The 27,485-nt window shown below is 45.1% G+C and overlaps 1 protein-coding gene across 4 annotated transcripts in view; it reads left to right on the top strand.

The window, feature by feature from the left end:
- Positions 1-27,485, top strand: part of PLPPR1 (phospholipid phosphatase related 1) — a 179,806-nt gene that overhangs the window by 101,484 nt on the left and 50,837 nt on the right. Inside the window, exon 1 of one of the 4 annotated variants that reach the window (XM_073345702.1) lies at positions 26,655-26,762. The exons of the other annotated variants lie outside the window; for them this stretch is intronic. The gene's annotated coding sequence lies outside the window, so the exon portion shown is untranslated. Of the gene's footprint in view, positions 1-26,654; positions 26,763-27,485 lie in introns of those variants that run through there. 4 annotated transcript variants of the gene reach the window in all.

Consider the following 27,485-nt stretch of genomic DNA (forward strand, 5'->3'; position numbering starts at 1 on the left):
TGGATAGGATTATATCAGCCAGCATCTCTCAAATCACCAGAATAAGACAATAATGCTTGGAACCATTTGAAAGCTGGATTTCCAAGCTTCATGAATGTGTGAAGCATTGTCATCTAACTCATTTGGTTCTTGGGAGAGAGGCCATCAGAGTCATGTGAGAATTAAACTGGAGAGGGAGGAGAAGCCATATGGTATTTATCAGAATGTGTGAATTTGCTTTCTGATTTCACACTAAGCTGGGGGAGAGGTAGATACGCTGGAGGGTAGGGATAGGGTCCAGAGTGACCTAGACAAATTGGAGGATTGGGCCAAAAGAAATCTGAGATTTAACAAGGACAAGTGCAGAGTCTTGCACTTAGAACGGAAGAATCCCATGCACTGCTACAGACTGGGGACTGACTGGCTAAGCGGCAGTTCTGCAGAAAAGGACCTGGGATTACAGTGAACGAGAAGCTGGATATGACTGTGCCCTTGTTGCCAAGAAGGCTTACAGCATATTAGGCTGCATTAGTAGGAGCACTGCCAGCAGATCGAGGGAAGTGATTATTCCCCTCTATTCAGCACTGGTGAGGCCACATCTGGAGTATTGCTGCCAGTTTTGGGCCCCCCACTATAGAAAGGATGTGGACAAATAGGAGAGAGTCCAGCGGAGGGCAACGAAAATGACTAGGGGGCTGGAGCACATGACTTATGAGGAGAAGCTGAGGGAACTGGGCTTATTTGGTCTGCAGAAGAGAAGAGTGAGGAGGGATTTGATAGCAGCCTTCAACTATCTGAAGGGGAGCTCCAAAGAGGATGGAGCTAGGCTGTTCTCAGTGGTGGCAGAAGACAAAACAAGGAGCAATGGTCTCAAGTTGCAGTGGGTCTAGGTCTAGGTTGGATATTAGGAAAAACTGTTTCATTAGGAGGTGAAGCACTGGAATGGGTTACCTAGGGAGGTGGTGGAATCTCCATCCCTAGAGGTTTTTAAGGCCGAGCTTAACAAAGCCCTGGCTGGGATGATTTAGTTGGAATTGGTCCTGGCTTTGGGCAGGGGGTTGGACTAAATGACCTCCTGAAGTCTCTTCCAACCCTAATCTTCTAAGATTCTATGAATCAGAATGACATGGTTTTAAAATCTTCTGACTGGCTAATGCTAAAATAACGGCCTCGTACTATTGGAAAGCTGAGAATCCCAGCTTGACTTGGGTGTTGCAATAAAATGAACCTTGCCATTCTGATGATACAATCTTCCTTTCCCTCCTCAATTCCAAAACTGTTTTAGGCAACATCTACTCTATGAACTAGGGGTTTGATTCCCAACTCAAATAGACATACCCGAAGTAGCGCATTAAAATACTACTTTAGCTGCAGTAGCACGGGCAATGTAGCTGTCCCTAGTACGTAGCCAAAGGGGTAAGGCAGGTTCGTAATGCTGCCACTCACTACTGACCATGCCACCTCAGCTAGCCTGCTATTTCTAGTGCACTAGCTCAATGAGAGCTGTCTAGTCAAGCTGGGACTTGCGCTCCCGGCTCCAAATGTAGATGTAGCCTTAGCGTCTGCTGCTTCCAGAACGGTTTGAGTTAAAAACCTGTGCTTCATACATTCCAACATCTTAGAACTCTAGTTTAACTAAAGCACTAGGACCTGATCTTGGTCTCAGTTGCCTCGTTGTAAATCCAAAGTTACTCCATTTAAACCAATGGTGCAAAACTCCAAGGTCTCTGCCAATCTGACCTAGGGGGGAATTCCTTCTCAACCCCAAATCTGGTGATCAGTTAGACCCTGAGCATGTAGGCAAGACCCACTAGCCAGAAACCTGGGAAAGAATTCTCTGTGGTAACTCCGTTCCCTCCCCATCTAGTGTCACTAGCCATTGGAGATATTTGCTGCTAGCGGTTGCAGATCAGCTATATGCCATTGTATTCAGTCTCATCGTACCATCCCCTCCATAAACTTATCAAGCTCAGGCTTGAAGCCAGTTAGGTTTTTAGCCCCACTGCTCCCCTTGGAAGGCTGTTCCAGCACTTCACTCCTCTGATGGTGTCATAAATGTAAAGGGAAGGGTAAACACCTTTAAATCCCTCCTGGCCAGAGGAAAAACCCTTTCACCTGTAAAGGGTTAAGAAGCTAGAGAATTCTAACCTTGCTGGCACCTGACCAAAATGACCAATGAGGAGACAAGATACTTTCAAAGCTGGATGGGGCCGGGGGGGAAACAAAGGGTTCTCTCTGTCTGTGTGATGCTTTTGCCGGGACCAGAGCAGGAATGCAGGTCAGAACTCCTGTAAAGAGTCAGTAAGCAATCTAGTTAGATATGTGTTAGATTCTGTTTTGTTTAAATGGCTGATAAAATAAGTTGTGCTGAATGGAATGTATATTCCTGTTTTTGTATCTTTTTGTAACTTAAGGTTTTGCCTAGAGGGATTCTCTATGTTTTGAATCTGATTACCCTGTAAGGTATTTACCATCCTGATTTTACAGAGGTGATTCTTTTACTTTTTCTTGAATTAAAATTCTTCTTTTAAGAACCTGATTGCTTTTCATTGTTCTTAAGATCCAAGGGTTTGGGTCTGTGTTCACCTATGCAAATTGGTGAGGATTTTTATCAAGCCGTCCCCAGGAAAGGGGGTGTAGTGCTTGGGGGGATATTTTTGGGGGGAGACGTTTCCAAGTGGGCACTTCCCCTGTTCTTTGTGTAACACTTTGGTGGTGGCAGCGTTTAACGTAAGCTGGTAAGAATAAGCTTAGGGGGTCTTTCATGCAGGTCCCCACATCTGTACTCTAGAGTTCAGAGTGGGGAAGAATGACAGATGGTTAGAAACCTTTTCTAATTTCAAGCTCAAACTTGTTGATGCTCTGTTTATATCCCTTTGTTCTTGTGTCCACATTGGTGCTTAACTTAAATAATTCCTCTCCCTCCCTGATATTTATCCCTCTTATGTATTTATGGAGAGCAATCACATCTCCCTTCAGCCTTCTTTAGGCTAGGCTAAACAAGCCAAGATCTTTGAGTAGTCTCATAAGGTAGGTTTTCCATTCCTCAGATCATCCTACTAGCCCTTCTCTGCACCTGTTCCAGTTTGAATTGATCTTAAACATGGCAGGCCAGAATTGCACACAGCATTCCAGATAAGGTCTCACCAGTGCCTTGTACAATGGGATATCTGGACCCAGTCTGTCACACCCTGATGAGCAGAAGGCTCAAGCAATAGCCCCCAGCCAAAAGGGAACACTTTGGGAAACTACTGTGTGTGCAGATCCTGAGTTTCTCTCTGCTCCAAGCCCCCTCTTCTGGACATTTCCATGAGATGGGAAGGTCCAACCCTATCTTTTGTGGAATGAACAACAAATGCTCTGAATCTCCAACTGTCCCAAAGTGAGAGAATGCCTCTTTCCAAAGCATTTGTGTCTCATCCTGTCTGGTCATGAGATACTGAACCTTAAGTCCTAGATTTCCAGGAGACTGGAGATTTTGGGCACACTGGTTTTTGGGTGTCCAATTTCAGATACCATGCATAGATTCCAAGGCCAGAGGGGACCATTGTGATCATCTAATCTGACCTCCTGTAGAACACAGGCCATAGAACTTCCCCAAAAATAATTCCTAGGAAAACATCCAATCATGATTTTAAAATGGTCAGTGATGGAGAATTGATCCCGACCCTTGGTAAATTGTGCCAAAGTAAATTGTTGTTAAAGCAGTCTGATTTTTCAGAAAGTTCTGATCAGAAGCGTTCATCTTAAAATCTGACATTGTGTCATTTGTCCCTAGATCTAGCACTACCCTCTCTGCAGTGGTCCAGAACTCACTATAATGAGTCCCAGAATTCATACCACTAACTTTCAGTCCCTAGTGCTCTGATGCCGGTGTCTCTGTCACTCCCTTTTTCCCCTCTCTGTCACTTTTTAGTTCCAAGGGTGATTTCTTTTGAAGCAAACGACATAGAGAGCTCTGTGAAAAAGCTCCCATTCCTTTTCTGGGGAGTTGTGCAAGTATTACTGATGCACGGGCACGTGCTGGAAATTCAGCCGTGTTCTCTTGATTTGGAAATGCTGATTCTGCAGCTGCCTTGACAGACACATACAATCCTGAAATGAAAAACAAGCCCTGGGCATCTTTAATTTAATGCAGTGTAGTCTAGTTACATCCATGCTCTGCTTTCATTGCTAAGAGATTCATTCAGAACAGATGACATTTTAATGCAGATTTTTCTGAGAAAAATAGTTACTCTCTGCCATAGTTTGGATCGTTTTAAGGTATTAAGTGCTGGAAACAGCACTTTTTGGTGTGTACTGGATTTGACAGAGCATCAATGCCCCCTACTGATAAACCTTAGGAGATCTGCTTTAGGAGAGCAGGAGCATGAATCGGAAACATGAATGCTGAAGCATTTTAATAATACTTTGCAGTAATACCATTCTTCATTTTAAAAAAATCCAACATGCTTTCTTCTGGATAGTTTGAGGTCTAACTTTTTCCTCTTGATACTTGCATAAATCTTACTGATATTCCCCAGGAGCAAAGGAGACCTAATATTTCATGCTGTTCATGGGTTATGTGAAAACTACAGTATAGACATCACTTAAAGTTTTGTTAAAGGACGTATCCGGTCACATACAAGTCTCCGCTGACTTCGCCGGGATTTATGAAGTCCATAATTACTGTTGCTTGTTCAGGGACATATGTAACATTTTTAAGACGTATTCCTGCTCTCATAAAACAAAAGGAGCAGATGACTTGTGCTCTTTTTACCTTACACAGGTTATACTAAGTGACTTATTGTATTTATCTTAGTTATAGAAAAATCAGAATGCAAAGTGTTATGCTGCCCCTGATAGGTTGTCAGCAGAGGATGAGTCTGGGACCTGTGGATCTCTTTGTCTTTGGCTTGAGATCATGAGATCTAAAAACAGTGTCTTGATGTTTGGGGCGGAGCTGACTCATGATTTGTTTGGATTCACAGAGTTGGCAATCCCAACTAGAATTCTGAGTACAACTCATGCAAAGTTATTCAAAGCATCTTCAAAGGTAACATACAATGTATTATTACAAGAGCTTCTGGGGTTGACATAGACTGTGCCACACTGGAGCAAGCCAGTGATCTCTCACATCCAGTAACCTGCCTTCAGATAGGGTGGCCACTCATGGATTCCCAGAATATTGGACATTCCAGTACTTCCGGGAATGGTGTAGGCCCGTCCCCACCGGTGTGACTGTGTAGGCACCATGCACGCAAGGTCATGCTGCATGGGGGGACACCATTTTGAAGCATGCATTGCTCTGCCCCTGCCAGTGTGACCACACACAATGCGTTCAAGATCAAGCCAAACAAGAGATGCCATTTTGAAGACCGCACCACTCTGTCCCCACAAGCATGATCTCACACGCATGGTGCATATGAGGCAGGGGGCATAGAAGCATACTCTTCAAAATGGCATGCCCTGCCCTATGTTGGACAAAACTTCATCTGGTTTTGTCTCAGGACTAGCTGGGGGACAAACCTTAGAAAACTAGGACTGTCAGGAATGGCCTGCCTTCCTCCAGCAGTGGCCAATGTCAGCAAGACAAAGAGTGGCCCAAAATGCACCTGATGTGAAATTCTGCCCTATGCAGAAGGCCAACACAAGGCTAGCCCTATTTTTGCCTTCCTGACCCCTGCAATGATCAGTTTACATCCTAAATCAAGACTTTTGTGAGCTGTCTTCACAGGGAAAAAAGGTGTGTTCTTAACTTGTTAGCTAATGTGTGCCAACTAACATGAGGTAAAATACTAGTGAAGACAAGGAAAAATAGTGTGTTCTTAACTAGTGTTTGCTAACAAGTGGTGACTAACATGAGGCAAAATCCTAATGAAGACAAGGCAGTTTGTAGCTTTAATAGGAGTTAGTAGGATGAGCTAAAGGCTTTGAGGAAACCTCGGGTTTATCATGACTTGTTAATTTGTATTGCAACTACAAACTTCCTCATCTTAACTAGGATTTTACCTCATATTAGTTACCACTTGTTAGCAAACACACCTTTTTGGCCTACTGAAGATGCACCCTTCTACTGCATAACGACAGATGTTGTTGTTGATCCTAAAATCAACCACCTCTTTTTTTTTTCTTTTTTTTTAAAATATAATACGATGGATTTTTGAAATCTGTACAATGCATGTAGCAATTAGTAAGCAAACTGCCCCATCAGAAGATTATCTGGAATTCGAGTTCTACTGTAATTAATTAAATGTTGAGGAAAATACACTTAGAAGAAAGCAAGTGAAATTAAAATCATGAAATACTACAGACAGCACTTCTTGTATGGTAGTTTGGTATTTTGAATTTAATGTAGCATTAATGTCCCCTGCTGATAAGCCCCAGAAGAACTGCTTTGGATTTAAGTAGAAACACAGATACATGAGACTCAAATATTTAATAATACTTTGCACTAATATCATTCTGAAATTGAAAGAAAAAATCCAATATACTTTCCTCAAAACTGATTTCAGTTTAAATAATAAAATTTAATGTTATGCCCCTCCATAGCAAAATGCCTCTGTGCCTTGACAACAAAACAAAACCAAACCCCTAGAACAATCATTATCACAAATAAGCCCTTTTCTGGTGATTGTTTAGTAGTAAGAACAAGTTGACATAACATGGCTTGCTTGGAGCTAAATCTAATTCATAAGAGAAAAATATAACCGCAGCAATAAAAAAGAGACCACTAAAAATATTTTAAAAGCAAATTAGTAAGCAGACCAAAAATGAAAAGTATCTTGCTAAAATCTAGAGACTGCAAAATGTTGAACAGATGTATTGCCATTTAGGTTCAGTCTGTAAAAGTTAACTAATAAATCCTTTCACTGTGTTCAGCATTATCTATTGCTAGCAAAAAAAAAAGAGATCATGATTATAGATTTTATATAGTTTCTGTTGAAAATGTCAATGCAGATATTAAATGCTGCAATAAAAGATCCAGGGATCATTTATTTGACTGCTGAATTTATCTAGGAAAAAACATAATTCCTGCAATACTGTTTTATAGTTACAATTACACGGGTACACTTCTTCCAGATAGCACCAACACTTATGGCCCTGCACCCTGTCTGTTTATCCCTTCGTCTGTTTGTGATGTGTAACAGCCTCTGCATGAAACTCAGGGTGGGGTGGAGGAGCCACTTAGGCTGGATTGCTTGGAGGTAATAAGCTTGTAGGGGGTCCACTCTGGATATGTCCCCCTCTGCCTCTGATTCCATGCAGCACCCTCTGCAGGGTTTGGGGATCCATGTGTAGGGGGAGGCTGTAGACCCACCAGGATCCGTGGGGTTTGCAGTCAGAACTGCTGGGGCCAAACTGTCCCTCCCACCTGTAGAATGACTGGGAGTAACCTGCTATGAGGGGCTTCTACCGGCCATCCTGTGCGAGGCCCCCTTCCACACCAATCTCCACAAAAAGGTTTGACTCAGGTCCTTGGTACGTACAAGTTCTGTAGGGAAAGTGGATGTCTCCACGTTTGGTGCTGTCTCTCCAACCCCTTTAACCAGCACTAAATTGACTCCAGCTTGACAGGGGGGAGGAGATTCTAAAAGAGAGAGGCAGAGGGGAGAGGACTGCAATGACCCATGTGACACCAGGGTGAAGGGGTTATGAGCCAGCGCTGGCAATCCAGAGGGATAATCTGCAGTGGCCAGTAGGATGAGAACAGCATTAGCCCTGGCAGGGGAGCCTCAGGGATTCAAGAACATAAAGGTTTGGCTCGGATTCTGCTCTCTTACTGAACTCAGTTGTGCTGCATTGGTGTAAATGAGAGGAGGGTTTGGCCTTGATATTTGAAGGCAAGACCAAATACCGAGGTTTTTCAGAACGATGCTGCACTTCGTGGTAAAGGGCTGGGCTCGTCTCTGGTGCCCAGGGCATGGTAGAGGGCTGGGCTCGTCTCTGGTGCCCAGGGCATGGTAGAGGGCTGGGCTCGTCTCTGGTGCCCAGAGCAACGCGGGATTGTTCAGCAGTAACAGTAATACACCACGCCACCAACACGGCTGTCAGGGTCATCGGTGGAATGGGTGAGCGGCTCAGGAATGCTGGACAAGCACAATGCCCGCAGGAAACGAACCCGGCTTTCTTCCTTCTGTGAATCTTTCGATGCTTGTTTAAAGCAAGAAGCCGTTCACTTGAGTGCTGCAGCTTACCCCAGTTGTGGCTTACTCGGTGGCTGCCTAGGTCCCTAGCGTCCACTTTATTTTAACTGCGTGTTGTCTGCAGAATTCACGTACACGTTCTGCAACACATTAACAGTGCTCTCCTCCATAACGTGTGCCGTGCAGACAGCTTAAAGCAGAGCCCTGGTGAATCCTAGCAATAGTTTGGCCACCGGAATCTCAAATCTTGAAAATAGAATTTGAAGCAGATCAAATCTTACTCGGTGATTCCTAATGTTTAGTGTCCTACCAAATTCATGGCCATGAAAAATGCGTCACGGACCGTGAAATCTGGTCTTTTGTGTGCTTTTACCCTGCACTATACAGATTTCATGGGGGAGACCAGCGTTTCTCAAATTGGGGGTCCTGACCCAAAAAGGAGTTGCAGGGGGGTCAGAAGGTTATTGTAGGGGGGTTGTGGTATTGCCACCCTCACGTCTGCGTGGCCTTCAGAGCTGGGCAGCCAGTTAGCAGCGGCTGTTGGCCGGGCGCCCAGCTCTGAAGGCAGCGCCCCGCCAGCAGCCGCACAGAAGTGAGGGTGGCCTGCTATGGTGTTGCCACCCTTCCTCCTGCGCTGCTGCCTTCAGAACTGGGCAGTCAGATAGTGGCAGCCGCTGACTGAGGACTCAGTTCTGCAGGCAACAGCACAGAAGGAAGGGTGGCAACACCATACCAGGCCATCCTTCCTTCTGCGCTGCTGCTATTGGTGTACATTCATCTTAACCAGTGTGATGGTTTGCTTTGGGTCTCCCCTGGATTTTCACTCCTTGAGTCTGAGAAGGTGTCATTCTCAGCTTTTTCCACTAGAGGTTGATCTGACTCTCTGGTTGTTCTTACTTCAAAGCCTCTAGTTTTTTTCATTGTGATGTGCGTGACACTAGCATTTATTTAGCGGTGGGCTGGAACCCGAACTGTCAGATCAGGGTTTTGTGCTACATGGCTACAACAGGTTAGAGTGACGCGGCTGGATATATCCGTGTATGGGTTAATAGTGTCCTGGCCTTCTCACTAGATGATCATTCAACCCACTGTTCTGAGCAGAGGCAATGTGGAAGATTGCCTATGGAATGAACCCCCTCTAGTACTTAATTCATGGACTATGCCTAGGTCAGTTCCTGCCATTGAGTCTGACTTTCACTGGACCAGCCCCTGATGGGGGAATCCCAACTTTTGACAAGCACCAACAAAATCCCATGCCTAGAGTGGTCTCCTTTGTGTGTATGGTGCCAGCAAAGCTCAGTCACTCGGCAGGGTGACGAAGTCCGGAATGTGTCCGCTGTGCTCTCAGCATTCCAGTAGTTCTCATTGACTCTTGTTAATTGATAACTCATGCTGAATGCAGAGAATCGATTTGTTTCAGCCGGGCACTGAACAGATTGCCGTGGAAAAACCTGCAATAGCTCACTGGCAGATCGGTATTTCCCACACCAGCATAATGGGCACTGTGAGCTTTCGCAAGTGCTGTGGGTATAAAATATGAATACAAAGGAGAGCGTTTGGTAACAGGCAGTGCAGGGGACAGGCACATTCTGTAAGCTTAAAAACCTATTTTGTCAAAGGGAGAAGACTGCGAGACATTGCTCATTAGTATCCCAGCATCGTCCCCTACAGGTCAGTGTACAAGGATTGAACTGGAGACCTCCAGAACTAAAAGTCTGAGTCTCAAGCTGTAGAGTTGTACCAGACCTACATCCTCTGTGGACTGGGCACAGAAGGAGGTGGAACGTACACCGACCAGTGGGTTACACAGGTACAGTATGGTTCAGGGCAACAGAGGTTAAAAACTACCAAGTGCATGTATGTACTGCACCTTGCCCAATGGGGCCCTGATGAGGACCTCTAGGCACTCCTAGTACAAATAGTGACTAGTAAAAAGGAAAGACCTTTGGGTCATTTAGTAAGAGCGTCCTCAAACTATGGGACCTGGCCGATGTTCTGGCGGCGCCTTGAACTTTGTTTTAGTATCACTATTTATTGATTTACCACCTTGATAATAAGAAAATGGAAGTGGCTGCCTCCGATTCCCTGGGTGCTTGTCCCCGTTTCTGCTACAGACCCTCTCACTGCATGGTAGCAATGACTGAGCAGGATTTTCCCATAGTCCCTTCTCCTTGCCTTTGGGAAGGTTGTGATAACCCTCCCTTCTTAATGCACCCCTGCAGGTGCCCAGCCAGATGCAACAGTTTGGCTGCCTCAGGGTCTTGTGGGCAGGGAGAGGGGCAAAAAGGATGGACTGGGGGCTAATGAGGATGTAAAGCTGAAGTGACCAAATGGGGAAGTAGACTGGAGGGAACAGAGGTTCAAGAGGAAACAAGCTGGGGAGTCGGGGACTTCCCTCGAGGCCTTGCACCCTGATCTGTTCTCCCTTGCGTGCCTGTTCCCCTAGCGGGACTTGCAGGTCACACTGCAGTTTCATTTTAGGGTGATCTTTCCACCCCGATAAAACTCCACTCACAGAACCCAGCTCATCATTGAGCCCGTCTTCAGTTGCACCATTTGGCACAGAGTGGGCCTGGTTCTCCGTTGCCCTGCATCTTGCATTGTCCATTTACACTTGTGCCAAGTGGATGTAAGGGCTGAGCACTGCACCAAATGACTGCACAGAGCTTAAAGACAGGGCGCAGAATCAGGCCGCTTGTTCCATGTTTCAAACACCTGTTCTGAATCTCCATTCTGTCCTTTCCTGAGAGTGGCACACCACATACCGTACATCTGCATTTGGAAGCCATGGCTTCCATTAAATGTAATTCCTTCCCGTCGTGGCTTTCAACAGAGTGTGGTTTCTGGTAAATTTTAATACATTCCACTCAGGCTTTCATTGTAAACGTGCAGCTGCTAAACCATTGAAATGTAGGGCTGGAAGGGACCTTGAGAGGTCATCTAGTCCCAGCCCCCTGCACTGAGGCAGGACCAAGTAAACCTAGGCCACCCCTGGCAGGTGGTTGTCCATCCTGTTCTTACCTCCCCCCCCCGCAGTGATGGAGATTCCACAATGGCCCTAGTTAAATGAGGATGGCTATTTACCATGGATACTAGAAATAAAAAGTGATATTGAGCCTGGGGGCACGTCTGTAGCGCTTGAGTGAAGATGCTCTACGCCGGCAGGAGAGAGCTCTCCTGTTGGCGTTGGTAGTCCACCTCCTCGAGAGACGGTAGCTATGTTGGCGGGAGAAGCTCTCCTGCCAGCTTAGCACTGTCTGAATGGGAGGTCAGTAGAAGTACGTTGCTCAGGGGTGTGGATTTTTCACACCTTGAGTGTTGTGGTTATACCGATATAGGGCTGTAGTATAGAATCATAGAATCTCAGGGTTGGAAGGGACCTCAGGAGGTCATCTAGTCCAACCCCCTGCTCAAAGCAGGACCAATCCCTAATTTTTGCCCCAGATCCCTAAATGGCCCCCTCAAGGATTGAACTCATAACCCCGGGTTTAGCAGGCCAATGCTCAAACCACTGAGCTATCCCTCCCCCAATAGACCAGACCTCATTCTCCACTGCCTTGTATCTGACGTTGCCACGAGTGCAGAGGGGGCGCAATATGCTCCCAGGTGACAACGGTAGTGTTTTGTACCTACTCAGCGTTCACTTTGCACAGCTGTAAATGCCTACACAAGGGGGCAGATTCTCATTTACTCGAACGCCCCTTTACACCCCTCTGTGAGCACCAAGGAGCCTTAAAGTGCGTGTAAATTATACTCCATTTTACGATTCCTTTACACTGCCACTGTAAAGAGGACTTGGTGCAAAGCCTACAGTGTATAAAACCCTACAGCCTTTCCTGCTACCCACCCACCCATGCTTAGCACCAGGATAACCAGTATCCTCAAGAAGCTAGAAACAGCTGCTTTTTAGGAAGTATCTTTCATAATCAATAAAGAGCAGTTGTTTTCAGTCTCCCCATTACTGTGAGCTTCCATCAAAAGGTTTTAATTGCACATACGTGAGGAGGTGGGGAAATAAAAAGAAGGGAAAGTGCACTGATCTGCAGTCAGGGGCCATTGTTCCCGCGCAGCTATAATGAAATGTCTCTACACATACTGCTACCAGCTTTCACAGGACAGGGGAGCATCACCCGAGGGACTTGAAACAAGACAGCTTCCCTCTGCCTTGAATGGGAAGCTCTCCCAGCAGCCGAGACGGAAAAGGGAGGAGGGAACTGCTGCTGAGGTCAGCTGCACTCAAGACAAAGACGATATCCGGCTTCAGTGGGCTTGGGCAGGGTTGCTTACTGTCCTGACTTTCACAGGGCAATGCCAGCTGGTGTGCTCATGTTTGTCATGGCAAGACATCTTGACCCGAGCTCTGTTCCCAAGTGGCAAGTCGACGTGACTTCCACAGCTGGTATTGGAAATATGTTCTTGGTAGAAAGGCCCCAAACTGACATACATATTGTAGCAGGAAGAGATGAAGTTAGGGGTAACAGAATCGAATGTAATACTTACCCCAAAGTCAGGCCATTGGGGGCCCATGTTAATTCCTGTATTAAAAGTCTGCAGTAGGAAGTTGTCAGTGACTAAGTGAAGTTTGACACTCAGTAGTTTTGGGTTACTTCTGTGCTTAGATCTGTGGGGGACAATCTAGGCCATTATTAGGCTACTCTATTTTCACAGTTCTTTCCATGACAGCATGTGCCCCTGACTGCCGTCATTCTACCTGTATCTCCAAGGTAATACCCAGAGAACCTATTCTTGCTTCTGTCTTGCGTGGCTGTGTCTAGTATCACTAGCCTCAATCCCCAGCACTTGCTTATTTGGGATGCTGCAAAGCTGCAAGCCACCAGGTGATTTTTTACATACTAAAAGTTGAGGATTGTGGCTCGTGATTGAAAAATTGCAATTCTTAGATTCCGGCTGTTCTATTTAAGAGTTTACAAACTTCCATCAAACTACGCACAAATCACTTGTTCCACCTTGACTTCAGGATACCAGCAGCAGATCCAGACACCTCCTCCTGTGGTGCTAGGAGCCTGATTGCCATTTGTTGTAAGGCCTGGTCTACACTGAGATTTTATACCGGTACAACCATTTTGGCTCGGAGTGTATATATTTTTTACCAGTATAGTTGCACAACTACAACTCCTAATGTGGACACTCTTATACTAGTATAAAAGTGCCTTACTTCAATAGATTAGAGAGATAAGGTGGGTCAGGTAATATCTGTTACCAGTATAGTTTATTCCCCTTCCCATACAGGAATAAGATCTACCAGTGAAAGCACTTTTATATCAGTATAACGGTGTCTGCACTAGGGGTTGTACTGGTGTAACTATACCAGTATAGGAGAGCCATGGGGCTCCTTTACGTTCCTCTGGCAGTGAAAAGGGCATTCAAAATAGCTAGAAATTCTTTAAGATTTCCCTTTACACTGACAAAGTGCTATCAAGGGGCATTAGTGTTCCTGGAAATGAGAATCAGATGCTGTGTTTTTTACCTTGTGATGAAGTGTATATAGTTTCAGATGCTTTAGGATCTTGTAGTCTTCTCAGAAACTTCCTTTTACTGTAACAGATGTCTTGAGAAGTCACTGAGGGCCTATTTTGGCAGAGGGGGTCTGCTTCAGTCTTTATAAGCTATTCTTATTCCTAATTTAATTATTACAGTGAAATGGTAAGATAATACAATTAATTCTTGGAATAGACTCCCAGCGAGTTCCAGGGAGACCACTCTGATTCTTACACAGCCCCAACTTCAAAGGAGTTCCTCTGCTAGTAACACCTCCCCAGCATCCATGCAGCTTTCCAGCCTGTGTCAGATTGCTGATTAGAGTTGAAATGTCTTGTAGCAAAGCCATTTTCTTGAACTGAATGCTTTTAGAGTGGATCATGACTTGTGCTTGCCACAGGTGCTTAAGAACGCTCCGTCTCGGGAATCAGGTTGCAAAGTCAGCTACCTTGGATGAGGAGCAGGGAACTCTATACTTAGGGATGTGAGGCAATGTTTAAATATATATATGGGGGCTTTTACGTATGTTCTGATGTTATTTAAAAATATGTATTGTGCATATTGAGGCCACTCATTTAGAATCATTTCTTTAATGCACAGAAACCCAGTCCAGGTTATTTTTCCTCCTCACTGCAAGTGTATTATTAATTGTGTACGCAGGCCTCTCACTTCCTCACTGTAGTGTCTGGACTTCATTGTTGGTATAACATTTTTCACCTATGACAAAGACTGCTCACTGCATCGGATCCCTCCCCAACCGTGCAAGGTTACAGAGAGGGCCAAATCCTTCCTGCCTTTCTCGTGCAAATCTTCCATAGACTTCAGGAGGAGTTTGCGAGAGCAAGATGAGCAGGATTTGACCCCTGCAGTGTATATGTTCTTTCCCTTTTCTGTGCACTTGGATGTGCTGTAGATGTATCAAGATGAGTCATTCTCCCAAAGAATGTCATTCATGATGAAATGGAATAGAACAGATGCTTAAGCAGCTGCTTTATAGGCCTAGTCTTGTGCTGGTTCCCAAGGAATTTAAACCATTAAGTTGCATTAATATTAATGGCAGCTACAGATCTAATATCCTCACAGCTCAATGGGAGAATAGACTTTGTAGCAGTTAGAAACATAGGATCATAGGACTGGAAGGCATTTCGAGGGTCCTCTAGTCCAGTCCCCTGCACTCATGGCAGGATTAAGTATTATCTAGACCATCCCTGACAGGTATTTGTCAAACCTGCTCTTAAAAATCTCCAGTGATGAAGATTCCACAACCTCCCTGGGTCAGCCTCTGGATGGAATGGACTTGTAATGATCGTGTTGTCTCAATCTTTCTCATTATCCATGTTTTTGGAACGTGTTCCTTCCTACCAGTCAACCTCCAGAATATTGAAATTCAGGCTGTCTTTAGAAAGTTAGATGTAGACTCATTTAAGGCCAGAAGGGAACATGAAATCGTCGAGTCTGACTTCCTGCAGAACACAGGGCTGAGCATATTAATCTCTGGGGCGAACTGAGACAGGATCTGACATTACCACCACATGTGCTCACACACACGATGCTTTTCACTGCCCCACTGCATTTACTGTGCGGGGGTGGTGAGGGCGTATTATACATGTGCTGTAGGGCAAGGTGTCCTCAGGAATAGAGGTTGCATTACCGCTTGCATTAGTTTTAACTATTGCCAAGGTGCTCGTATGCCAGGGCAATTAGCTCTTATATAGCTACATTCATACAGTATTATCGTGCACTGTTTAGTGGTTAAAAGAACAGGAGGACTTGTGGCACCTTAGAGACTGACAAATTTATTTGAGCATGAGCTTTCGTGAGCTACAGAATACAGACTAACACGGCTGCTGCTCTGAAACCTGTTTAGTGGTTGCCACTGCCATTTGCTGGATAACCTCCGAACTGCTCCCCTGGGCATCTTAAGACACTGCTGCTAAGAGTTAAATGAGGCTGTCCTTTAGCACAAAGAGTAGGGCTGTCTTCTGTTTGGAGCAGATGGTGTGAGTTCCATCCTTGCTGTCCCAGCTGGCCAAGGTTGCAGCACACTGATGCCATGAATTTCCTAGATGACAATGGGCTTGTTCTGCTACAAGTAAACTTGTACTATTTACAATTACTGGCTCAGTCCCAGTTTTTCATACCGTGTCCCAGGAAATTCTTTTGGATACTTGAAATGACCTAGGGTGAAATCCTTGACCCACTGAAGTCGGTGACAAAGCTCCCACTGGATTCAATAGGGACAGTATTTCGCCCCGGTTTATTTTAGTAACAAAAACATTTTAATTATTTTTTTACAAGTAGGAAATGTTTGTTCAAGAGACATTGGTACACTGCCTTGAACTTGCTCTGTGTTTACTAGGGACAAAGAGTCCACTGAATATGAGTACAGTGCGATGAATGGTGTTTGGGGTGACAGGGAAAGTCAGATGAGCGTGGACCCTATCAAAGCTGTTCTTTTGTTCAAAGTGACCATTAATGACACTTATTTGGTGTTTCATGATGAGTTCATTGTGACATTCCGGGTATGTGTGTACTGAAGCTGGGTGGACATACCTGCAGAAGCTCAATCAGAGGCCCCAGTCAGTTACACAGCATGTTGTATCTTTACCTCTGAATGTAAAACACATGAATCTGAAATTGAATTAGAAATAGATCATTTAGGCCACTACTTTTGTGTAAATTATATGCTACACTACTTTTAGCCTGTGCAGTTTTAAATGACTCAAACTCTCTCCATGTCAAAGATTCTTTCTGCATAACATCTCCAAGTTATGGCCTTTCCTACCCATCCACACAGCTAAAACTCTGGTCCAGGCTCTCATCATCTTTCATCTTGATTACTGCAATATCCTTCTCTCTGGCCTTGACAAATGCAACCTTGGCCCACTCATCTCCACTCAGAATGCTGCTGCATAGATAACAGCCTGCACTTTGACCATGTCATCCCCTCTTTGAATCCCTCCACCAGCTCTCTCTTTTTTATCGCATCAAACATAAGCTGCTTGCCTTCACTTTCATGGCCCTTCATGACCTATCCACACCAGATCAGTCCTGTCTCATTCGCTGTCAGGATGTTGACTCCTGCCTCCGATCGGCCCATGATGCCACCCTCCATCGTCCACTTGTTAAATTTCAAACAAGCCCCTTTGTGTTCTCCCCCGTCCTGCCCACACTTGCATATCGTGCTGACCAGTATTGTCTCATTGTTTTCTTGATTAGGGTAACGTGAGTACTGTGTTGACTCGTGCACCTGTACAGAGCCCTGTTGATTTCACTGGGGCTTCACATGGGTGAAAGAATCTACCCATGTATATGAGCTTGAAGGATTGGGGCCTAAAATTAGTTGTTTCTAAAGCTTGGCATCAGCACTGTAAGGACTGTCATTATACTGTACAGGAATGTAGTTCAAACACAAAACTGTCTCACCTTTGTAGTCCTGTAAATCACCTGATTATGTTGTGGGCCACCATAATTGGCAATACAGTTACTAGGCGATTAAGTCTTATTGGGTATTAATTCTTTCCAGTAGAGAAAACAAATAATGCATAATGACCATACTAGGCTTAGTTGTGTAATAGCTGTAAATCCAATTAATAAGCTTTAAACAAGGGGGGATTGTAACTTTCCACTACGGCCCAAGCTGTGCTTAGGTGTGAGGGAAGGAGCGCATGGGGCATGTTTCTGAGAGAGCTATCCACGGTACTTGCACATTCTCCATTACCACAGGTTTCAGAGTAGCAGCCGTGTTAGTCTGCATCCGTAAAAAGGAGGACTTGTGGCACCTTAGAGACTAACCAATTTATTAGAGCATAAGCTTTCGTGAGCTACAGCTCACTTCATCGGATGCATGCAGTGGAATGCACTGAATGCATCCGATGAAGTGAACTGTAGCTCACGAAAGCTTATGCTCTAATAAATTGGTTAATCTCTAAGGTGCCACAAGTCCTCCTTTTCCATTACCACAGAATCTGAGGGTATGTCTACAGTACAGTTAAAACCCTGTGGCTGGTCCATACCGACTGACTCCAGCTCGTGGGGCTAAGGCTGCAAGGTGGGAGGATCCTAGAGCTTGGGCTACAGCCCAAACTCCAACGTCCGCATGGCAATTAAATAGCCCCACGGCCCGAGTCCAGCGAGCCGAGTTAGCTGGCACAGGCCAGCCGCAGGTGTCTAATTACAGAGTAGACGTCCCCTTAGTGTCTCACCATCTTTCATGTATTTATCCACGCAAACATCCCTGTGAAGCAAGACAATGCTATTATCCCAGAGAAGTGAGACACAGAGAGATGTGTGCACATGTACACTTCGAGCTGGAATGGGGGGTAATTCCCAGCTCAGAGAGATTCCCATGCTAGCTCTGACTGAGCTCGCACACTAAAAATAAAGTGGAGGTGGAAAGGGCAGGAAGGGCTGGCCATTCCAAGTAAATGCTATGCATCTTGGAGGGGTATGTAGGCCTGCTGCTCACCCCACCCTCACCTACCTGCTGTCTTTAGCCCGCTAGCTCGATCAGATCTAGTGTAGGTATGTCTCTGAGCTGGGAACTATACCCCCCCATCTCAAAGTGTAGACATCCCCTAAGTGACTTCCTCAAAATCGCCCAAGAAGCCCAGGGTGGAGCACTGATTTGAACCCAGGTCTCCTGAACTCTGGGCTGTTGCTATTATTTATTACCATACCACCTAAGAGCCGTAGACATGGACCACTAGGCACTGTACAAACACAGAACAGAAAGACTAGGCACTGTACAAACACAGAACAGAAAGACAGTCCCTGCCCCAAAAAGCTTACAATCTAAGTACAAGACAAGAGACAACAGATGGAGACAGACAGATGGGAGAGTACAAGAAAACAATGAGACAGTGCTGGGCTGCATGACAGCCGGTGGTATCAGCACGCCAGCAGTTTAACCTTTGTCAAGCTTTTTGCAGGCATCATGGCAAACAAGTTTTAAGGAGGGCTCTGAGGGAGGTTAATGAATGAGTTGTGTGGATGTTTGTGTAGGATCCTAAGCATGAGGGGCAGCATGGGAGAAAGCACGAAGGTTCTTATTTGAAAATGTAACAAGCGGGTGATGGACGCTGGTATCATTGGCACATCGGAAGCATCAATTTATATCTCAGTAGCAAGTGAAAGATGATAGGTAGGGGAGAGATTGGTTGTTAAGAGCCCTTAAAGTGATCATAAGCATCTTATGTTCAATGCAAGGAGAAGGGGGAGCTAGGGAGGAATTCAAAGAGGGAGTGACATGGTGTAAGTGACAGGTTAGGAAAATGTTCTTTGCAGCTGTATTCCGAATGGCTATGACAGAGCAAGGCTGCAGTTGTCAAGGAACGATGTTGCAGTAATCAAGTTGCGAGATGATGAGAGCTTCCGTCCTTCCTCTCAAGGGAATTTTGGCAGAGTGAGCCAGAATTCTTTCCAGGGCTTTGGGGCAATGCACACAAAAGTGGCAGCTGAGTAATTCTTGCTCTAACTGTACTAAAGACGTCACCCTTGGGCAGACATCCAGCCTGGAAAATAGCAGCATGGTCCGTACAACTAATATACATGGAACTGGAAAAGTGGCTGTAAACCTGGACACAATCGCGCAGCATGAGAATAAAAAAAACGTGAGAATAATACTAGCAGCCTACAAAGGCTTCATTCTTCCAATTAATTACTAAATCCGAGAAACACTAGACTGCGGAAAGCACGTATGGGGGCAACACAGTCACATACAGGGCAAGAAGTAAAAATTTACAGTGGGCTTTTCTTATCCAAAGCCCACTGACATCACTGAAAAGACTCCTATTGACTTCAGTGGGCTTGGAGATGGTCCCTAATGTACCTTAAAATAAAGACAAGGGGCTATTGTACTGGCTTTCTTTCTTTAATTAGTATTTAATTATATAGCCCAGGCTCTAGTATCATGCAAGATACATTCAGCATGGCTTTGGTGTCTGTAGCGGGGTGGTCACCCGCTCCTGCCCTGAAGGGCTTGAAATCAGCCCTGAGAGAGGGCTGAGGCTGAGAGTGGGCTGCTGCTAGGGAAAGCCGCAAGCCTCGGCTGATTGGGGAAACAGCCAAAGCAGCGGCCACGCCCCAATCAGGGCCCCGCTGGCCTTTATAAGAGGACAGTGGGCCAGGAGGACACAGTCTCTCTCTAGATGTTGAGCGGGAGGGGCCTGACAGCTGGGAGCTGAGCAGGGTACCTAAAGTGGAGCAGGGCTGGGGAAAGGCCAGAGGAGCTGCGGAGCTCTGGCCTGAGAAATCCCCAGGGTGCAGGCCTTGATGAAGGCCTAGGAAAAGGGTACTGGGGTTGCAGAGGGCAGCCCAAGAGTAGGCAGAAGCAGCAGGTCCAGACCCTCCTTGCCAATGATGAGTGGCAATTATACAGCAGTCCGTTCCAGGGAGCAGGGGCTAGGTGGTGACTGGCAGTAGCCAAAGACTGAGGTGAGGTGGGTATAGAGGGTGGGGTTCCCCGGGGGTGGGGAGACCCAGATCTGTGAGGGTTCTGCCAGGGGGCAGCACCCCAGTGTGAAAGGGGCATCGGTGTCTGGGAGGGACTCGGGGCCCAGTGGCAAGCGGGACACCGGCCTGCAGAGGGCGCTCCGGAGGCTGGTGAGCTAATTCCCCAGATGACCAGCAGGAGGCGCCGCACCAGTGAGTCCCGCCCCGCCACAGTGTCCATATTGAGGATGCAGTAACATTTGTCTATTTCAAGGAATCATGAAAGTTTCAATGGGAATTGGTTTCTCACATGAAGCTTTACTATTAACGATACTTGATTGGTGTATTGGAAAAAAAAACCAAATAACCTTTCAGTGCTCCAGTTCTTTTTTTCTTATTCCCCAAATGTCCTTTAAACACCCAGAAAGCACAAGAGAATAAAAGTGGTCTTGTGGTCAAGACACTGACACAGAATTTGGGAGAACTGGATTTAATACCTGGCTCAACTACATATGGCCTTGGGCAAGTCATTTAATCTCTTTGTGACTCTATTCCCCACCTGTAAAATAAGCATGATAACACTCCAGCACATTGTTAGTCTTGTCTGGTTACCTATGAGCCCTTTGGAGCAGGACTGTCTCGTAAGGTTGGTCTAAATGCACATGTTGTACCCATGTAATGATATCCGTTTGGAAAGTTTTAGAAACAGGACAAAGGTACTTATATAGGTAAAGCTCATGAAATAATATAAGCACCTTTATATGAGTGTCACTGTAACCAACTAAGAGCTGCACCAATTTAAATATCTCTTTCTAGAACAGATACAATTAAATTGGTCCAAAAACTGTCTACCAAAAACTGGGTAGATATTCCCTCATAGTGCATTGAGCCTAGCACTATGTGGCCTTGCTCTTAATTGGTGCCCTACGTGTTATCCTAGCTAAAACAACAATAATTTAGGTAGCAGGTCTTTGAGGCTGTTATCTTAGTGACTTTGACTTCCTTGTCAGCTATCTTTGAAATAATCCCCTCTTTGACACTGACAAAGAGAGTGTCAGATTTCCATGGTTTGGTAAATAGACAGGTTATTTTGGGGGACTGGGCTGTGGACACGGTGAAGGGGTTGTACTATCTTTCAAGCGTGGAATCTCCATTCTGGATACCAGGCCTGGGGCTGGGATTTTCAAAGAGGCTGGTTGGCTGTCAATAGAAGTTAGGCAGCGTTACTCGGTAAAGCCCAGAATGGGGCAGCACGTTTTAAAAGGAGAGCAGATTTTAGATTTGGAAACCATGGCAGTAATTGGTGTGGCCTTTTATTCCATTTTGGAATGAAATTGATTAATACCTTTCTTTTAAAAGTGTAGCACATTATTACACTAAGCAAGGTAAATTAAATAATGGACAGAATGTTTAAAACCCATTTTATTTGCAACGTGCAAACAGAATGTCAAGTTAGCAAATGGCAGATATTTATTAGGATGAGTCATGCTTCTAGTTCTGTTATTGTGTTGTATTATACTGCTCTAATTAGTCATCTTGATATGGAGGCTAGGTTGGCATGTGTATTTTAAAGTTTGGTTTCACTTTTTAAATAACAATGATTAGAGTTAGATGGATCTGTCTCCCTATCTTAGGGTCTTATGTGCTGCCCATCACCATAGTATGTGAGTACCTTAATAAAATTAATAGGAATAGCAAAATCTCTAGTGCACTTTGCAGAGTCTCCATATGATCATCAGATTCATTAGGTAAGCAATTTCAGACTGGATCAGTACTTAGGAGACCACCGAGTTGCTAGAGAAGTTGTAATTCAGTCGGTAGATGCTCTTTGTAAGAGGTCAGTCCCTGAATATGATGCTAAAGGGGTGGTTTGCCACTGGAATGCTGCTTTTCTGAAGAGAAGTAAATTGAAATACTGATCACTTGTGGCCATTTCATAGAATCATAGAATATCAGAGTTGGAAGGGACCTCAGGAGGTCATCTAGTCCAACCCGCTGCTCAAAGCAGGACCAATCCCCAACTAAATCATCCCAGCCAGGGCTTTGTCAAGCATGACCTTAAAAACTTCTAAGGAAGGAGATTCCACCACCTCCCTAGGTAACACATTCCAGTGTTTCACCACCCTCCAAGTGAAAAAGTTTTTCCTAATATCCAACCTAGACCTCCCCCACTGCAACTTGAGACCATTACTCCTTGTTCTGTCATCTGCTACCACTGAGAACAGTCTAGATCCATCCTCTTTGGAACCCCCTTTTAGGTAGTTGAAAGCAGGTATCAAATCCCCCCTCATTCTTCTCTTCTGCAGACTAAACAATCCCAGTTCCCTCAGCCTCTCCTCATAAGTCATGTGTTCCAGTCCCCTAATCATTTTTGTTGCCCTCCGCTGGACATTTTCCAATTTTTCCACACCCTTCTTGTAGTGTGGGGCCCAAAACTGGACACAGTACATTTAAAATGAAATATCTCATGGCTCCCTTCACAAAAGCTGAATGTTAATTCCAGTCTCCTGTCCTCATGCTAGGTTGGATGATGATGAAGATGATGATTTCTTTTCTTTTATTTATTTTCTGCCTAAACTTCCCTTGTAGTCATCATGTATTACTCATTAAATGCTAACAGAGTGACTGGTGCTGCACAAGACCCAGGAGAAGACGTGGTCCTTGCCCTGAGGTGTTTACATCCTAAGCAGATGGAGAACACAGGAGACTCAGAGGAAGAGGAAGTTTGCCCCTCCTTTTGCAGAACAAATGAGGGTGCAGCCTCCGACGCTGAAAGAGGATTTTGTCCAAGCTGACGATGCAAGAACTGCCCATGCCAAGGCCCTGAGTCATGCAACCCCTCAGGTTCTCTTGGCTCATTTGCTTCCTGTGGTGCCAGAGCTCAGCCACCAGCCTGGGGTGGAAGGGGGAGCACTTGGGTTAATATTGACTCTATAAGTATTATGACTGGGTGGTAAGCTGCACATAGAGTAGAAGACAATCCAACCCATCCCCCCGCTCCTACCTAGTCTCCTAGTGTTAATGCTGATTCCTAGGGTGATGGGGTATCTAGTGGGAAGAGAAAAACAATACTAAAAAGCTGGCACTTCTCCCTTCTTGCCTTCTGTGCTATGCAGATCTCCCCTTGCAGACCGAGGTGAAGATCTGAACTATAACACTGGCATTTCATCAATTCCTATCCTAGTGATCGATACCAGCTTTCAGCGGGGTGGGGTGTCCCCAATTCATGTAGAGTTAGTTCCTCTCCTAGAAGGCTGTGTTGGTGGGGCAACAAAATAATGAGCATCTTCGTTGTTTTCAGATCTCTGCAGAGACTTGCTTATTTGTCAGTTGTGTGGATTTCTGGTAAAGCAGGTGGCTTAGCTCTCATTGGTTGCAAGGTGATCTATTGTAAAGTCTCAAATTTAAGGACTGTCACTCTGTGACACTCTATACATCGGGGGAACATCCTGTACCCCCATGTTCATCCTTATAATATGATTGTGTGGTATCCAATGCAAAGTTTGTCATGTCGGGTGTCTTCGGAAGGCTTATGATGCACTGAGCATTGTTGTTATACTAATGTTATGGGTTGTAATATCATGTATGTAGTTATGAGGCTGAAAATGTGTCCTCATGGCTTAAAACAAACCCAGGCAAAACTCTCCAGGAGTACAGGGGCAGTTCACATCTCATCAGGGCATGTATGGGACAAACCCAGCCCAGCCTCACAGGAACAAAGGACACTGGCCTAGGCAGCAACAAAGGATCTGTCAGACTCTTGAGTGAGTCACCCCCCTTCCCTTGGTCAGTTTGGGACTATGATGAGGTAATGCTCACCTGACCCTAAAGGGGTGGGGGCAAAGCCAAGAGCGAAGAAAGAACATAATAAAAGGGAGAGACATTTGCCTGTGGTGAGAAGCATCTAAGTTTGTAAGGGCACTGAAAGTGTTAAGATCAGCTTAGAATGTGTTTTGCTTTTGTTTCATTTGACCAAATCTGACTTTTTGACTTATAATCACTTAAAATCTATCTTCTTTAATTAATAAATTTGTTTGTTTATTCTACCTGAAGCAGTGCGTTTGGTTTGAAGTGTGTCAGAGACTCCCCTTGGGATAACAAGCCTGGTACATATCAATTTCTTTGTTAAATTTACGAACTCATACAAGCTTGCAGCATCCAGCAGGAATAACTGGGCATTGCAAGACAGAGGTTCCTAGGGTTGTGTCTGGGACCGGAGCTATTGGCTAGTGTCATTCGGTTGCTCCCTCACGTAGGTGGGAGCAGTTTACATGCTAGAGGCTGTGCGTGAACAGCCCGGGAGTGAGAGTTCTCAGAGCAGAGCAGGGTAAGGCTGGCTCCCAGATTCAAGGATTGGAGTGACCTAGTAGATCACCAGTCCAGATAACACCAGGGGAATGTCACACTCACCCAGAGAAAGCAAACTAAAAACTGCAGAAAGCAATGACTTCTAAATTTTATATCAATGCGCTAGCATTCAACTTAAGAGGGAAAAAGTGAAAAATATGTATGTTTCGGAGATTTAAATATAAGTAGGGCCCTACCAAATTCACGGTCATGAAAAACACGCCATGGACTGTGAAATCTGGTCTTTTGTGTGCTTTTACCCTATACTATACAAATTTCACGGGGGAGACCAATGTGTCTCAGACTGGGGGTTCTGACCCAAAAGGGGGTCACAAGGTTATTTTAGGGGGGGTCACAGTATTGCCACGCTTACTTCCATGCTGCAGCCTTCAGAGGTGGGTGGCCAGAGAATGGTGGCTGCTGACCAAGGGCCCAGCTCTGAAGACCGTAGCACAGAAGTAAGGATGGCAATACCATGCCATGCCATGCCATCCTTCTGTGCTGCTGCTGGCGGCGGCTCTGCCTTCAGAGCTGGGCTCCCGGCCAGCAGTCGCCGCTCTCTGGCCACCCAGCTCTGAAGGTATTGACACCGCCAGCAGCAGCGCAGAAGTAAGAGTAGCAGTCTGTAAGACTGTAAGAGTAGAGTACTGCAATCCCCCTACAATAACCTTGCGACACCCCCCCCACACACACAAGTCCTTTTTGGGTCAGGACCCCTACAAGTACAACACCATGAAATTTCAGATATAAATTTCGTGATTTCAGATATTTATGATTTGTAAAATCCTATGACCGTGAAATTGACCCAAATGGACCATGAATTTGGTAGGGCCCTAATTGTAAGGATTAATTACCAAACTTCATTCCATTTGAGTAAGCCTTTAAAAAAGAGCCTATGTTGTTACTTGGGGTTTTCAGAACCCCCAACAGGGGCAACTAAACTATTTTGCTCTAGGTGGTGGTAAGAATAAATCAACAGGAACTCAGCGATTCTGTCTGATCAAGGATTAAATGCAAGTCAGCATGCTCTTGTCTAACACTGCAGTTTATTAGATTTAAGCATACACAGACATAAACAGTAGATTTAGAACGTCCCAGATATTTACCTAACATCTGGAACAGTACTGAGTAATTAGCAGCAGGTTCGCAGTGGCCAGTTGCTCACCCACCAGGGAGAAAGGGTGTCAGGAAAAACATCTCTCAAGATGGTTTCAGAGAATTGCTCCTGAGGTCAGCTAATAGAGTGTACTTTTGTAACTACAAAACACATAGGTCATAATGACCCCTACTGGATCATCCTTTTACTAACTTTCAATAAACTTTCTAATATCAGAGGCGTCTAGACTCAAGGTTTTCCACCCACCAAAGGTTTCAGTCTCAGTTGTTTTCTTGCCTGTCTCCTCCTCCCATTCTGATTAGCAGAAGCTGCCAGCTAGATATGACCTTGCTTCTGAAAGCCTGTCTCCAAATTAACCCTTAACTATGTGGTGTTTTATTTCATTACTTCAGGGTGGCTGAATGCACATAATAGGGTTGCAATTAACTTGATCCCAATTCTGGGGTATACACACCCCTCAAATCTAGGGCAATGTGATCTGCCTGTAGATGGAACCAAAATTCTGTGATCCGCTAAAGTGGGTGCAGCTAATTCATGCAGCTAATTGTTGTTTCTGCAAGGCATAAAATAATGTGGGCCTCATGTATGCTATAGAATTAACCCCTGGCTTCAGAGTTGTGCTCCTGAATCTCAGCTTTCATTCTGAAAAATAAATTATGGGTGGGATTTTCAGAAGCCATCATAGAAGATTAGGGTTGGAAGAGTCTAGTCCAACCCCCTCCTCAAAGCGGGAGCAACCCCAGTTAAATCATCCCAGTCAGGGCTTTGTCAAGCTGGACCTTAAAAACGTCTAAGAAGGGAGATTCCACCACCTACCTAGGGAACCCATTCCAGTGCTTCACCACCCTCCCAGTGAAATAGTTTTTCTTAATACCCAACCTAAACCTCCCCCACTGCAACTTGAGACCATTGCTCCTTGTTCTGTCATCTGCCACTGAGAACAGCTGAGCTCCATCCTCTTTGGAACCCCCCTTCAGGTAGATGAAGGCTGCTATCAAATCCCCCCTCACTCTTCTCTTCTGAAGACTAAATAACCCCAGTTCCCTCAGCCTCTCCTCATCAGTCATGTGTCCCAGCCCCCTGGCATTGGCCTAAGGGATATGATAGTTTCACCGACTGAGTTCAATGGAACCAGGGTTTGCAAATTTACCTTATGTTTTTAGCCTTCATGAATGTGAAGAGACTGAAGATCTGACCTGAGTGGAACTGATGGAGTGATATCTGCCTGAGTATGCAGAAAGCTTGAAGAAATATCCCGAGAGGTGTGAACCACCCCATATATCCTAATGGCTTGTTGTCATTTTTAGGTTTCAGAGTCCATCTCCAACATATTGACAACTGAAAATGCAGGGACAGTATAAAGGAAACTGAATTTAATATAAATAGAAAAAACACAAGGCCTTCTGCACTGATTGAATTATTCATTTTCATATTTAATTCAATGATGTGACCACATGCCAAATCTGAATTTAAGCTTCTGTAGTCCTGACAACTGCCTCCTACCTGCTGTATCTAGCTGCACCGGCTTTTGGTCTGGCATCTCCATCAAACTCTCCACATCTTTTGTGGTTCCCTTGTGCATCCTTGACAAAATGTGTGTGCAAGGTCAGGCCACGAGCTAGATAGATGCACAAACATCTTGTAAATGGCTCTTTGTGGAAGAATTGCAATTAATATTAAATGGCTATTCCTATAATCTTGCAACACTATATTTTCAATCCACTGCACAGTGACTTTAAAAAATAAAGACAAATTAAGATCTGTATTTTATTCCTGCCCTGATTTTTTCCCTAGCTCACTACTAAATAGCTTTGCATTCATGACGCCTCTGGAAACATACTTATGACTAACGTGCCTCCATTGTGAAAGATGATTGTAAACAGGATCTTGGGCCTGAATTTTTGTTGTTCTGCATCTTGTGCAGGCATTTATGGTGGTACAAAGTGGGTGTGAAATGCCACCAGGTCAGCGTGCGTTCATGGGCT

This window comes from Lepidochelys kempii, chromosome 5 (assembly GCF_965140265.1).
Source record: "Lepidochelys kempii isolate rLepKem1 chromosome 5, rLepKem1.hap2, whole genome shotgun sequence".
Lineage (NCBI taxonomy): Eukaryota > Metazoa > Chordata > Testudines > Cheloniidae > Lepidochelys > Lepidochelys kempii.